General features: G+C 52.2%; 2 non-coding genes across 2 annotated transcripts; both read right to left on the minus strand.

The window, feature by feature from the left end:
* Window positions 1-7,657: 7,657 nt before the first annotated feature.
* On the minus strand, window positions 7,658-7,810 carry LOC120845515. The gene has a single exon (XR_005716716.1). It is a non-coding gene; the product is annotated as a 5.8S ribosomal RNA (ribosomal RNA).
* A 438-nt stretch (window positions 7,811-8,248) lies between these two features.
* On the minus strand, window positions 8,249-10,064 carry LOC120845620. Its single transcript, XR_005716822.1, has one exon. It is a non-coding gene; the product is annotated as a small subunit ribosomal RNA (ribosomal RNA).
* Window positions 10,065-15,000: the final 4,936 nt, after the last annotated feature.

The raw sequence follows: 15,000 nt of genomic DNA on the forward strand, positions 1-15,000 counted from the left end.
ATCGGGCTGCTTGAGGTGGCCATCCGAGAGAGCCTTTGAACCTGCATCCAGGGGATAGCAGTGCTGAAGGAACCAACCCCTAACCCTCACTCAGCAACGGGAGCGTGATAGTATCCAAGGGGCGTGTCGTGCGGTAGCGCCATCCGCTTGCGCACCGCATCTCCGATCTGGACGTCCAGCCGTTTCAAAAGCTTTCTGTTCCAGCGTCCGAGTACCAACCTGTGGTAGAGCCGGGGTATGAGGTAGAAGCGGAGAATTACTAGTCTTTGCTGGGGTTTCAAAGGGGCTTTTGGCACCCTCTCCAGCATACTGGCCACGTCTTTGGTCAACGGGACGTTTCTTCCGTTGGGAGAGAACTCCACCCCGAGGTACTTCCACCTGGCTTCTATTCCGCATGCGGGGAGGGGAATCCCCGACACCGAAAAGTTGCCTGTCGTCACAACCTTCGTCCTCTTCTCGCGGCCCGAGGGCACTATCGAGACGGTGAACGACTTCTCCGCATTAATTGCCAGCCCCCGTGCACCCACGAATGAGTGCAGGCTGTCCAATCTCCTCTGCAGACCTTCCGGGGTGGATGCGAAGACTATCAGGTCGTCCGCAAAAGCCATCCCATCCAGTTGCAGCTGGTCGGAGCTGTACCCAATACCAGGGTCCAGTGTTTGGAGGAATTCGTCCACCACGAGGTTGAAGAGAAGTGGGGAGAGCGGATCTCCCTGCCTCACGCCGACTGTGGGGTGTACCACTCTGGATGAACCCTCTAGTGTCAGTTTGGTCCAGGAGTCCTCGTACAGATCCTGTAGATAGTCGAGGAACCCCTGATCGAGTCCGGCTCGGCGAGCACCCCTGAGGACCGCTTCTGTCGTCACCCTGTCGAAAGCCTTGGACAGGTCCAGGCTTGCCATGTGCAGCGGCCGGAGCTTTTGCTTGGCGTCCTCCAGAACGGAGGCCAACAGGAAGACGTTTTCTGCGCATCCGTCTACAGGGGTGAAAGCTCGCTGCCTGTAGTCGAAATCCAGTTCGTTGATCAGTCGCTTCGCCAGGATCCTGTGATACAGTCTCAGCAGCACGCTGGAGACCGTTATGGGGCGGAAGTCCGAGTAGCACTTGGCTGGGGACTTCTTTGGAATGAAGGTCGTGCGCGCCCCTCTCAGCGACGTCGGCACGCGTTTCACCAGAGCCATTAGGTTCATGATGACCTCGAGTGTGGTGTTGGGAACCGTCCTCAACAGTCGCGCGGTGAACCCGTCAGGCCCAGGGGCCGACTTCACGGGTGGCAGATTACTCGTCACCTCCCGCGATGTCACCGGATAGAAGAGATTTACCTTTGCTTCCGAGGTTCCCTCCTCCTGCATTACTGCAGTAGTAGGAGTAGCCATCTCGTGCCCAGGTGGACACATGACTTCCTCCCACTGTGCAAGCAAATGGGCTGGGTCCTCGACCAGGACTTCCGGAGTGCCATCCAAGACACCCCGGGCGCAGTCGCCCTGCCGTTTCCGGAAGAACTCCTGCATCCTGGCGTATTCCCGTCTCTTTCTTTTCCGGCGACTCGTCGGCCCCTTTGCCTGACGGTCCCCAGCGCGACCATGACTTGGACCCTTGTCACACACGAAGACGTGCCGGAGATAGTCGTCGAGTTTGGCCGACACAACCACCCCTTCACAGGCCTGTTTGGCAATGTCCCACAGTATGTCAGACTGGAATTTCCGAGGGCATGGCTTCTGGATGAGTTTCCTTAGGTGTTCAAGGATTGCCGACTCCCCCTCGGTGCCTTGGGCACTTCCGGTCGGTCGGGGGTCTTCCTCTTTTTCCTCAGCGTCTGTCACGCCCCCAGCTGGTACTGTCTCCTGAGTCAGGCGCTGCACCAGCTGTTTGTACTCATCCTTCTTTCTTTGTCCTTTTATCGACTCCAGCGTTCGTGCTGGGAACGAGTTGCGCAGGTCCACATTCAAGAACCTGGACCCCGCGCGTCGGAGTTCTACCTCTCGCTTAGCGAGTAGGTATCGCTCCTCAGCTTCCCATCGGGGCTTTACTCGCTCCACCACTACCTCCGCATTGGCTTCCACTGGGTGGCGTGCCTTGGAATGTAGTGTGCGTCCCGCTTTCGTCTTGAATGCCCGACCACAATCGGAGCACTCGAAGGGTGTAGCACATGGGGTTGTAGACTGCTGAGTCTGGGTGGCATTTCTGCTTTCTCCCAGAGGAGCCTCTTCATCATCCTGGAGGGCTGCGACTAGTGCTGATGCATCTGCATTTGCAGAGTGCGCACTTTCTTGGCCACCATTTCCTCGTTGTTCCGCCGTCCAAACTGTTGCCGCTTTATGTGGCAAGGATTGTCGGTCCACCCCGGTCTCTGATACCCACATCGTCGACCGGGTGTCCCCCGACAAAGGGGTGACAGAGCGTTCCGACTCTCCTTGGACAGTTGCACTGCGATTGACTTCTCCTCGGTGAGTAGGGATATGGGGGTTCGGTTGGGCCAGCGCAATCCCTCCAGCGCCCCGAGCGGGACGCTTGGTGGGGGTTTCCACACGCTGAGTAACCCGGTTGAAGATCCCCCCCCTGCCCGGGGTGCCCGCACCGCTTAGATTCCGCTGATGAGACGGGGACTTCGCAGTTTCGTCACGGGCTCTCCTGGCTAGGGGTTTCTCCTTCCTCCTGGTTTCCAACCAGTCACTTTTCGGGGCTAAGCTGCTTTCAGAGCGCTGATGAGACGAACCTCCAGCTGCCGCGCCTACTGGCTGACTGTCTCGCACCAGAACGGTTTGAGATACATGTTGGGCTCTTTTGTCCTTCTGAGTATGGACACTTGTGAATGTGTACTCCATCCCTGTGCGGTCCCCACACTCAGGAGTCACGGACGTGTTTGGTACGCGCACCCTCATTGCGGGCCTGGGTTTGCGTTGGTCCCTTGACATCGTTTGCCCATTGTCCATCAGTGGCCCTTGACCAGACCTAGGACTGTGGGCACTCTCTGTCGAATTGTCTGGGGCAGTCACCATCCTTGCTACGGTGGCGGTCGTCGAGGTGCGCTCCCCCGTGCGGGGCTTCATCATGGGGTGATCCCCACACCTAGGGGCACCGACAGCTGCACCTGACGACCATCCACTTTGCCTAGGTTCGTGCCTTGTCCGCTTCAATGAGTCAGTTGAGTGGACCTTTCGGCTCCCTGCGGTGTCAGAAGGCTGCGAGCCGATACCTCCCGCCACTTTTCCTTGTGGGGGTGCTCCTGCGGCATGGTACTGTTTGGCCCGCGCCCCTTTAGCGCGTTGGGAACCCGCTTCGTCCACTGACTCTGCAGTCGCCATCAGTGTCCCGGCGCCGGCCTTAGGTGTAAACACCATCAGTGGCTTCTTCCGGGACCTAGGCTTCTGCTGGGGTCCTTCTTCGGGACCCTCCTTGGTGCGGGCCGCCTTACGGCTCCCGCGGGAGTCAGAGTGGATTCCGGGGATCACGTGTTCCCTTGCGGTCTCTGATGGCTCTGGGCGGATACCTACCCCGACATGTCCTCGTGGGGGTGCTACAGTGGCGTGGTACTGGCTTGCCTTTTGCCGTCTTCTCCGCTGGGACGCTTCAGTGTCCTCCAACTCTTCCTCTGGGTGTTTGTTACCCAAGGAGGGGCAGATCTCTCGCTCGGCCTCCTCCGGCAGTTCCCCCTGCCGAAGTGGTCGCCCCGCACTGATCTGCTTTGGCCCTACGGACTGCACGCCGAATCGTGCATCCTCGTTCCTTCTGCGGTTGCTAGACCTTGGGAGCACAGTCATCGTGTTTCCCTTGTGCTTGGTCTTAGCTTTGTCCTTTTGCTTTCCTGTTTTCGGTGCAGGCTCCCGAGCAGCCACCTCCGACAGATCCCGCTCGGGTCCGCCGGGAGGAGCCTCCGCTCCGGGTCCACCTTGCGACCTTCTGGCTGACAAGCAACGCTTAGGGCTCGGAGCGTCGGGCATTGACCCGTGGCTTTCCGATTTGTGGGTTTTCGGACTTGCCGAGCCGCTTTTGAACCTGCGGGGAAGGTTTACCCGTAGATCCTGGGTTTGGGACGTGGTTTGGCCGGTGTTCAGACAACCGTTTCCAGCGGTACCATCGAGGAGGTACACATCCCGTGGGAAGTCGGAGGCTCTACCGTGATCCATAGTCAAGGTCCGAACTTTATGGTCACGCTCCAACTCCCCGAGTAACTAGGTGCTCCGAGCGGCCAAACTCGAAACAAACGCCGAATAGGGTGATCCTATCGGGGCTACCCTCTGTGATCCAACGCGTGCGCTAAGCCCGCTCACAAGAGAGTCATAGTTACTCCCGCCGTTTACCCGCGCTTTGATGAATCTCTTCACGTTGACATTCAGAGCACTGGGCAGAAATCACATTGCGTCAACACCGACCAGCGGCCATCGCAATGCTTTGTTTTAATTAGACAGTCGGATTCCCCCGGTCCGTGCCAGTTCTGAGTTGACTGTTTTTTGCCGGCCGAAGCATAGCACTTTGGGCACGAAGCCCTCAGACGCCGCGCAGCTGAGGCTTTCCACAGGAAGGTCCCGACGCTGGTCCGGGCTTGGCCGCGCCGCGTGAACGGCGAGCCCCGCCCAGTCCCGGTGCAGTGCCGTTCCTGCTTCAGGTCCCCAGCCCGACCGGCTCAGTCCTCAGAGCCAATCCTTATCCCAAGGTTACGGATCCGTTTTGCCGACTTCCCTTACCTACATTGGTCCATCGACTAGAGGCTGTTCACCTTGGAGACCTGCTGCGGATGTGGGTACGGTCCGGCACGAAAATCACACACCCTCACTCGGATTTTCAAGGGCCGACGCGAGCGCACCGGACAGCGCAAGAACCGCACTGCTCTACGGAGCCACCATCCCTATCTCGGGGCGAACCCATTCCAGGGACTCGATCTCCTTACAGAGAAAAGAAAACTCTTCCCGGGGCTCGCATCGGCGTCTCCGAGCTGGTTTGCGTTACCGCACTGGGCCCCGAAGGACCAATCTCCGTGTCCGGGTTCGGGATTATTAACCCGATTCCCTTTCGGTCACTGCGGGGCTCTCTCCACTGCAAAAAAGTGCTCCCGCTTCAGAAAGAACTTCTCCTTTCCCTTAGGACCGACTGACCCATGTTCAACTGCTGTTCACATGGAACCCTTCTCCACTTCAGTCCTCAAGGTTCTCACTTGAGTATTTGCTACTACCACCAAGATCTGCACCAGCGGCGGCTCCAGGCGGGCTTACGCCCGACACCTTCAACGCTCACCGCAGCGGCCCTCCTACTCGCTGCAGCTTAGCACCCCCTTGTTTGCGTGCATCTGCCGGCAGCGGCCGGGGATAGGCTCGACACTAGAGCGCCATCCATTTTCGAGGCTAGTTGCTTCGGCAGGTGAGTTGTTACACACTCCTTAGCGGGTTCCGACTTCCATGGCCACCGTCCTGATGTCTTAAGCAACCAACACCCTTCATGGGATCTCATGAGCGTCCCGCATCGGGCGCCTTACCCCGGCGTTTGGTTCATCCCACAGCGCCAGTTCTGCTTACCAAAAGTGGCCCACTTGGCACTCTCATCGCTTCCGGAGGCTTCAGACCAGAAGGCCTCCGACACACCCATTGAAAGTTTGAGAATAGGTTGAGGTCGTTTCGACCCCAATGCCTCTAATCATTCGCTTTACCAGGTGTGACTGGTCTCGGCAACAAGCGCCAGCTATCCTGAGGGAAACTTCGGAGGGAACCAGCTACTAGATGGTTCGATTAGTCTTTCGCCCCTATACCTGGGTCGGACGATCGATTTGCACGTCAGAAGCGCTTCGGACCTCCACCAGAGTTTCCTCTGGCCTCGTCCTGCCCGGGCATAGTTCACCATCTTTCGGGTGCCAACGTGTGCGCTCTAGCGCCGCCCCCACGACGTGAGCGTGTGGGGCGGGACGTTGCTGCTCCCTTCATCGGACCCCTGGGCGGCCCGGGATCGCAACTCGGCACGGCACGAGGCCGCGCCTTCACGTTTCATTGCGCCTCTGGGTTTTGAGGGACCCATTGACTCGCGCACATGTTAGACTCCTTGGTCCGTGTTTCAAGACGGGTCGGGTGGGTTACCGACCTACTCGCCGCCAACCATGACGACCCTCCGCGGAAAGAACCCGCCTCGCCGGTTCCGAGCCCCAACACCGAACGTCAGGCGAATACCTGGCGTAAGCCAGGCGACCCGTTGACCCAGCCGGGTTTCCCGCTCCGCATTCCGGAGGGCATCGTTTCGGGCCTCCCCGAAGGGAGTAGCCCATGAGGCCTGGGCAGGGTGACGTACTCGATTACCGGCCAGGTATAACTCCCACGACAGCCAAACAAGGGCCGTCGCCGGTCACCTCCAGCGGCCGGACTCAAAGTCGTTCTTGAAAGGGTTACCCGTGCCCGTCGCGGCGTCCTACCGACGGTGGAAAATGCGTTCCGGAGTGCGCGGCACCGCGCGGGCAGCCGGAACGGGCCCCCACAAGGAGAGCCCGTAAACCAAGACGCTGACACCGCTCCACGTCACAGCGAAACTGAATCCCACCGCCCTCGAGCTTCGAGGGCCCACCCGTTTTACTCTAAGCGGTTTCACGTACTCTTGAACTCTCTCTTCAAAGTTCTTTTCAACTTTCCTTCACGGTACTTGTGAACTATCGGTCTCTCGGACGTATTTAGCCTTAGATGGAGTTTACCACACAATTAGGGCTGCACTCTCAAGCAACCCGACTCACGGGAGGTTCCATCCCGAGAGAGCAGTGGCGGAGACGGGCCTGGCACCCACTCTGGGTCAAGCCCCTGTCAGGGGGACTTGCACCACCGCAAAACTCTCGGGAACGTTACCTCCCATACACCACATTTCCCGATCGCCGGCAAGGACGAGGGATTCGGTGCTGGGCTAGGTCCCGTTTCGCTCGCCGCTACTAAGGGAATCCCTGTTTGTTTCTTTTCCTCCGCTTAGTGATATGCTTAAATTCAGCGGGTTGTCTCGCCTGATGTGAGGTCGACAATTTATTTTGTGCGCTTTCCAACAAAAACTTCGCCTCCTTACCACATGTCAAAAACACAAAAGGATGGCGAACTAACAATTGTTGTACACACGCTTTGCATCGCTTTCGATTCGACAAAAAAGAAAGCGCGAAATCCAACGGCATTCCCCTACTGGATGGCTCCAGTATTCATCGGGGACGCGAAGGTCTTAGACTGACGGAAGGCTACGACGCAAAAAACTTTCCTCCCAGAAGCGTTTTTCTTTTTTTTTGTGCAAATCAACGCCACGAGATTTACATTTGCCGACGCCGCGTTTCAACGCGCCAACGCCAACTCCGTCCCACGGTTTTTCCACTCGAACAACATCCACGCCAAAGAAAACAGAATCGATCGAAAAGAAACCGTTTCAAATCTCCGTTTCTAACGCACCGACGTCACAGCGGCGTTCAAAGTGCGAAAGATTTTTTTGGTACGGGATTTTCCACAAATGGTATCCATCGAGTTTCGTTTTCCCATGCAGTGTTCGATAAAAACTCGTAGGAGGAGGAGGACTGGTTAAGCGCACGCGTGCAATCGCACCACTCGTGCATTTGCTCAAAGAAAACGCAACGCAAGAAAGCATAAAACTGCGTGCTGCCCACGATCCGACACAGTCAAAACGAGGTAGAAAACAAATTCTCCTCTCTTGATATATGATCCGACCCTCACACAGTCGAAGCCACGGGAAGGCCCGAGGCCGCAATGTGCGTTCAAAGAGTAAGTGCTCAGTGTGTCCTGCAATTCACACCAAGTCTCGCAGCTGGCTGCGTTCTTCATCGACCCGAGAACCGAGTGATCCACCGCTTAGAGTCGTGTCAATGTGTTTGGATTTTTCAATCAGTACGACAAAACACAAGTTGTTGTTTTTTTTCGCGCCCGGCACATCCCATGCCATCTCGAAAGCGCAAAAAAAAAGCTTATTCTCAAACGCCTCTTCGTTAATCAAAACAAAAGGGCGATCCTCGAGAAGAGACGAAAAAGGGGGCGATACGCCTTTTGTAACCCGCGGATTGTCCCGGTGCACTTGAAATCTCCTCTCAATCGAGGCAGCAGAGGGATCCCGCTGGGCGCATCATCGAAAGGAACGGAGGCCACCCAAAGAAAAAGGCACATCCGAACCACAGTAGTTTTTTTTTGTGCCGTCCCGACGGCATCCAAGCTTGGTCGGGATCGGCGCCAGATAAATTCGCACATCGAGTCCATTCCCCGTACAAGAGGAAGAAGACAAAACGATGCAAAATAACATCCGGTAATGATCCTTCCGCAGGTTCACCTACGGAAACCTTGTTACGACTTTTACTTCCTCTAAATGATCAAGTTTGGTCATCTTTCCAACACACCGGCGCAACCGAAAGGCCGCTCCGGGTATCGGTCCGAAGACCTCACTAAATCATTCAATCGGTAGTAGCGACGGGCGGTGTGTACAAAGGGCAGGGACGTAATCAACGCGAGCTTATGACTCGCGCTTACTGGGAATTCCTCGTTCAAGGGGAACAATTGCAAGCCCCTATCCCAATCACGAAGGAGGTTCCACGGGCTACCCAGTCTTTACAGACAGGGATAAAAACACGCTGCTTCCTTCAGTGTAGCGCGCGTGCGGCCCCGGACATCTAAGGGCATCACAGACCTGTTATTGCTCTGTTTCGTGCGGCTAGGAGCCGCGTGTCCCTCTAAGAAGGGTGCAAGGTGCAGAGAACCACGCACCTATTTAATAGGCTAGAGTCTCGTTCGTTATCGGAATTAACCAGACAAATCGCTCCACCAACTAAGAACGGCCATGCACCACCATCCACCGAATCAAGAAAGAGCTCTCAATCTGTCAATCCTCCCAGTGTCCGGGCCGGGTAAGTTTTCCCGTGTTGAGTCAAATTAAGCCGCAGGCTCCACTCCTGGTGGTGCCCTTCCGTCAATTCCTTTAAGTTTCAGCTTTGCAACCATACTTCCCCCGGAACCCAAATACTTTGGTTTCCCGGAAGCTGCCCGCCGAGTCATTTGAGTAACTCAGGCGGATCGCTGGTTGGCATCGTTTATGGTTAGAACTAGGGCGGTATCTGATCGCCTTCGAACCTCTAACTTTCGTTCTTGATCAATGAAAACATTCTTGGCAAATGCTTTCGCAGTAGTTCGTCTTGCGACGGTCCAAGAATTTCACCTCTAGCGCCGCAATACGAATGCCCCCGTCTGTCCCTCTTAATCATTATCCTGTATTCCAAAAACCAACAGAACAGAAACAGGATCTTGTTCTATTATTCCATGCACTGTTATTCAGGCGAATCGCCTGCGTTGAGCACTCTAATTTTTTCAAAGTAAACGCGCCGGCCAAAGCAAGGCACCTGATGAAGGGAACCAAGCCACGACAGGCATGATGTTCAACACGGGCCGTAACGTGGTGTCCACGCACTTCCCGCCTGTAACTGAGATCCAACTACGAGCTTTTTAACCGCAGCAACTTTAGTATACGCTATTGGAGCTGGAATTACCGCGGCTGCTGGCACCAGACTTGCCCTTCAATGGATCCTCCTTAAAGGATTTAGAGTGTACTCATTTCAATTACGGGGCCTCAAAAGAGTCCCGTATTGTTATTTTTCGTCACTACCTCCCCGTGCCGGGAGTGGGTAATTTGCGCGCCTGCTGCCTTCCTTGGATGTGGTAGCCGTTTCTCAGGCTCCCTCTCCGGAATCGAACCCTGATTCTCCGTTACCCGTAACAACCATGGTAGGCGCATAACCTACCATCGACAGTTGATAAGGCAGACACTTGAAAGAAACGTCGCCGGCTCGTGGCCGTGCGATCAGCACAAAGTTATCCAGAGTCACCACACAAAACGGACCGAAGCCCGATTGATCTTGGTCTAATAAAAGCACCCGTCGCCCCGAGGGGCTTCGGGCTCACTGCATGTATTAGCTCTAGAATTGCCACAGTTATCCAAGTAGGAAGAAACGATCTAAGGAACCATAACTGATTTAATGAGCGATTCGCGGTTTCGCCTTTTTTCGGCATGTACTTAGACATGCATGGCTTAATCTTTGAGACAAGCATATGACTACTGGCAGGATCAACCAGGTAATCTTTTCGTGGTGGGTCGCCCCAAACCCTACCAACGCGCGGACGCGGGGCCACCGTCAGGCGCCCCTTACGAACCGCAAACACACACAACGCTTAGGAATTACTTCCAAATCCAAGAAGAAATGAAGCACGTTCGAGCGCGCAGCCGGAATATCCCCGACCGAGGTCGGTACCGACGCGGCAAGAAGCGCATAAATTTCTTTCTCGTCGTAGCAACAGAAAGTCGTACGCCAAAAAAATCATTGACGACGCCTTCGTAGCGTTGCCGAGCTTTCACGTCCCGTGAGGACGCGAGGACGCACCCCGGCCTTCGGTCAGAAAGCACTCGTCATTTCACACCGTTCGGTTAGCGCGGACGCTCCGAAACACCCTCCTCTCGCATTCGTTTTCAAGACACAGGTGCACCCGAGAACCGACCCCAACGGCAGACGCCAGAGATCGCAGGTACCTTGCTGTAACGACCATGCGGCGGAGGCAGCGGCCGAGACGGCGACGAAAGGTGTCGGCGACGTCGTCAGACGCCGCTCGCACCAATCGAACGCTCGACAGACCCCACCTCCACATAATAGCACCGATAAGTATAAAGAAGATCCTTCAAGAGCATTCTGTACATAGTTTGTGGTTATCAGTTTCGGTGACTGACTGACTGACTTACTGTCTCTCACTCATGTGGCTCCTCGTTATTCAGTATCATTTATTTGTCCTTCTTTCTTTCTTATTTTTTCCCCTCTCTCTCTCCTTATATATATATATATATATATATATGTATGTATGTATGTATGTATGTTTGTGTGTATATATATATATATAAATGTTCTTTTTTTCCTGTGTGCCTCTATATATACATACATACATACGTACATACATCCTACCCCTATAAAAAAAAATTATTTCTCGCTTTTTATTAAAAACGTGCTGACCCCTGCTTGACTCTGATTACTTCTTTTCGACTTTCAGTTCATGTTAACATGGTCAACAGAAAGTTTATCGACTTTGTTATTACAAAGTAAACCAATATTTACACGGGGCGTTTCATGCGTTTTGAATTGTGTCAGAGCCGAACAATGAGCGCTATAGTAAGTGAGATTGTCACTGCTTTTAATCCGAATGCTCGCGGTATCGCGCGTGTTTACGGCAGGCTTCATAATAGGCAATTTTCTTTCTTTACACTACTCTTCTTTGCTCACTTCATTGTTTCTACCATTGGTTTCGTTTGGAAGGCCCCGCCACTTAGTTTCCGACAAAGTCCTCTCAAGGAACGAAGTGAGAAGCACGGGATTAACAAAAGAAAAAGATGCGTGTTTTCTAGCGGTTACCCGTGTCGCTTTGCGACACGGGCTTTCTGGCGCTTTCAACTGGGCGAGAGCCGAACAATTTACCCTACTGCACTTGCGACGGGCAGCGCTTTCAAACGGAATACTGGAAATCTCGCTTACTTTTCTGGCAAGTTTGATAGGAGACAAATATTATTCTTTTCACGCGAATTGTTCGCTCTATTTCTAATCTCTCTCTTCCGTGTCCTTGGCATAGAACGCCCGCTTCGTCTCCCACAAAGTACTTCCGAGGAATCAAGTGCAAATCACGCGACTTTAAAATGTGCGTGTTTTCTAGCGGTTACCCGTGTCGCGAGGCGACACGGGCTTTCTGGCGCTTTCAACTGGGCGAGAGCCGAACACTGTACACTACTGCACTTGCGACGGGCAGCGCTTTCAAACGGAATACTGGAAATCTCGCTTACTTTTCTGGCAAGTTTGATATGAGACAAATATTATTCTTTTCACGCGAATTGTTCGCTCTATTTCTAATCTCTCTCTTCCGTGTCCTTGGCATGGAACGCCCGCTTCGTCTCCCACAAAGTACTTCCGAGGAATCAAGTGCAAATCACGTGACTTTAAAATGTGCGTGTTTTCTAGCGGTTACCCGTGTCGCGAGGCGACACGGGCTTTCTGGCGCTTTCAACTGGGCGAGAGCCGAACACTGTACACTACTGCACTTGCCATGGACAACGCTTTCAAACGGAATACTGGAGATGTCGCGTGCTATACTGCCAAGCTCAATAAGAGACGAATTTCTTTCTTTTCACGGGAATTATTTCCTCTATTTCTAATCTCGCTCTTTCGTTTCATTGGGAAGGAACGCGCGCTTAGTTAGCCGCAAAGCAGTCTGAATTAATCACGTCCAAAGTACACAATTTTACAATATATAGTGTTTTTACCGGTTGACTGCGTCAGAAAGCGTACCTTTCCGACGAGGTCTGTGTCGCTTTGACGTGAGCGGGAGCAACGCGATTTGGGCTAGTGCACGCGAGATTGGCAGCGCTTCCAATTCCAGTACTGTAGATATTGCGTGCATTTTTTACACGCTTGAGGATGTGGAATTTTCTTTCTTGTGACGTAACCCGTTTGTCAAATTGTGTCTCGCTTTTTGGTATCGTTTAAGAAGCCCGTCCGCTTACAATCCTAAAAAAAAAAAAAGAAATTAGTAAAGAAAGACGCCCATACTTTTTTGTTGCTCTTTCTTTTATTATCTGCGCAGGATTTTAATTTGTGTAAGTTTTGTTTACCGTCCCGACTACGTAGGCGTTCGTACATGCCCGTCCTCGCGCCTCGAATTGTGTGCGAGCGAAATCAATCTCCCCAAGCTAGCTTCAGAAATTGCTCGAAAATCGAACGTGAGGAAAGCCAGAGATACGTGGTTTTCACAGGTCGTGCAAGATTAATGCATAAAGTGCGATATTGGTATATATATATATATATATATATATATATACATACATACATACACATACATGATTTCTGCGACAAATAGGAAGACAAAAAGACCATGTTCAAGCATAATATAGGAACATTGACACTTTGCACACACAAGGGAGGTCAAATGGCAGGTTTTTCTTCCTTGTGCAGGAAACTTTATTGCAATGTCAGAAGGGAAGTTCCACTCTAGAATTGTGCGCTCAATAAAGGAGGAAAGGAAATGCACTTGAAAACCTTCACAGTTCAAGTAAGAAAACATTTCGAAACGACAGTTTGTTTTCTTGCAGGGAGGAGAAGAGGGGAGAGAGGGAGGGAGGGAGGGAGGGAGGGAGGGAGGGAAGGAAGGAAGGAAGGAAGGGGGGGGGTTGCCATGCACGGTGAAGACCAGAGTGTCGAACCGAAAACCGAAGCGAACGAAAAACCGGAACCGAGGAGTTAGTTTCAGCCGAACCGAAACTGACCCGCCAACTTGGAACTGTACGGAAGAAAATATAACTGTCTATTAGTCTGACGATGAATAGAAGTACAAGGGTGTACGGCAGGGATAGCTGAAAAAAAAAAGGCTCTATGGACTTCGAGCGGCAGCCCAAAGTCGATGACGACGAAAAGAAAGCACACAGTTTCGGAAAACAGGCGGTAAGAAAGCGACAAATTAAGTAGCCGTCATGTCGTGTTGATTGCTTGTATTGCCAATCACCTGTATTTTAGGCGACCCAACAGACTGATAACTTTTAAATTCAGGCTAAAATATAACACAAAAAAAACAACAACAACAAGGAAAGACAGATATGTATGTAGCTTGTCATTTACTGCTCCATCAAATTTAAATAAAGCAATTTATTTCTCGGCACCTGAAAATAAGCGAACCCTACAAATGAATGGAAAGATACCCGTTTGCACTCTTGAAATAGTGCCTATTACGAAAAGAAGCACCAGGTAAATATAATATCACTTTAGCTTCTTCTTTTTCTTTTTAATACGGTACGCTGTTGGTTCATCTTAGTAAAATATATAAAATAGCGCAAAAAAGACGAGGACAAGGAGTATACAGGACAGGCACTCACTTTCAACTAGTTTTATCCAGGAAAAGTAAACATACATATATAGCTTTTATTCACGATATGTGCCGAGGGCAGCCGAGAAGGCGGCAATAGCCCCGGATGGTTTGATCGTGCTGGGAGACACCAGCATCCCAGCTCAAATATCTTCTACCCTTAAGGATATGTGCTGCTTTGCCTGTCGTGTGTATATACATGTTCACTTTTCCTGAATGAAACTAGTTCAACATCAGCGCCTGTCCTGTATACCTCTTGTTCTTCTATTTGTTGTGCTATTTTAATGTCCTACATTACTTTTGTGCTCCCGCAAATCGAAGCAAACCAATAAAAAATTCGGTTCGACACTCTGGTGGAAACTAAAAGCTTAGAAAGAAAGAGGAAAAAAAGAAAAAGGAAAACATTTCTACAATAATGATAAGCAGGAGGAGGAGGAGGAGAACAAGAAGGCTAATAATGTGGAAAAAAAAGACACGACCCAAATAAATCAATACAAAGGATGGTATAAGTCATGCATACTTACCACATGTAAAATTAATTAAAAAAAAAATTAGAAAAAAAATGTGTATTTATATATATATATTTTTTTTTTCTTTTATCCAGAGGCTTTGGTGCACGCACAGCACTGCACTGCACTGCACTGCACTGCACTGCACTGCACAACACAACACAACGAGAGACTTTCCACAAACACACCACTGCGTACGAGGACACGACCACGTGGAGCTGCACGAAAACAAGCGCCGTAACTTAATAAAAAAAATAAAAAAATCCTTTCATTGGACGGACGGCACAAGAACGGAAACTGCTAAAAGAGCACACACACACACGACACATATTAATGAATTAATAAGGGGCACAAGTAGAACCTAGTTGGGCGATACGTAGGACACGGCACCCACACCAGAGGCCTTGCACAAGCACAGCACTGAGCACTGAGCACTGAGCAGCAGGTCACAGGACAGAAATGACGTCCACGCTGAGTAGGCCGAAGGCAGGGAATTACGGACGCACGCGAGGTCACCCACAGGCACTTTCACCGGAACCACGCCACAACACCACGCTGCAGAGCGCGCACTGCAAAGCGAAACCATGCGCTCACCTTCGGAAAGCACGGAGGGCGGGCGG

The sequence above is a fragment of the Ixodes scapularis genome, unplaced genomic scaffold, assembly GCF_016920785.2.
Source record: "Ixodes scapularis isolate PalLabHiFi unplaced genomic scaffold, ASM1692078v2 ptg001158l_1___fragment_3__unscaffolded, whole genome shotgun sequence".
NCBI lineage: Eukaryota > Metazoa > Arthropoda > Arachnida > Ixodida > Ixodidae > Ixodes > Ixodes scapularis.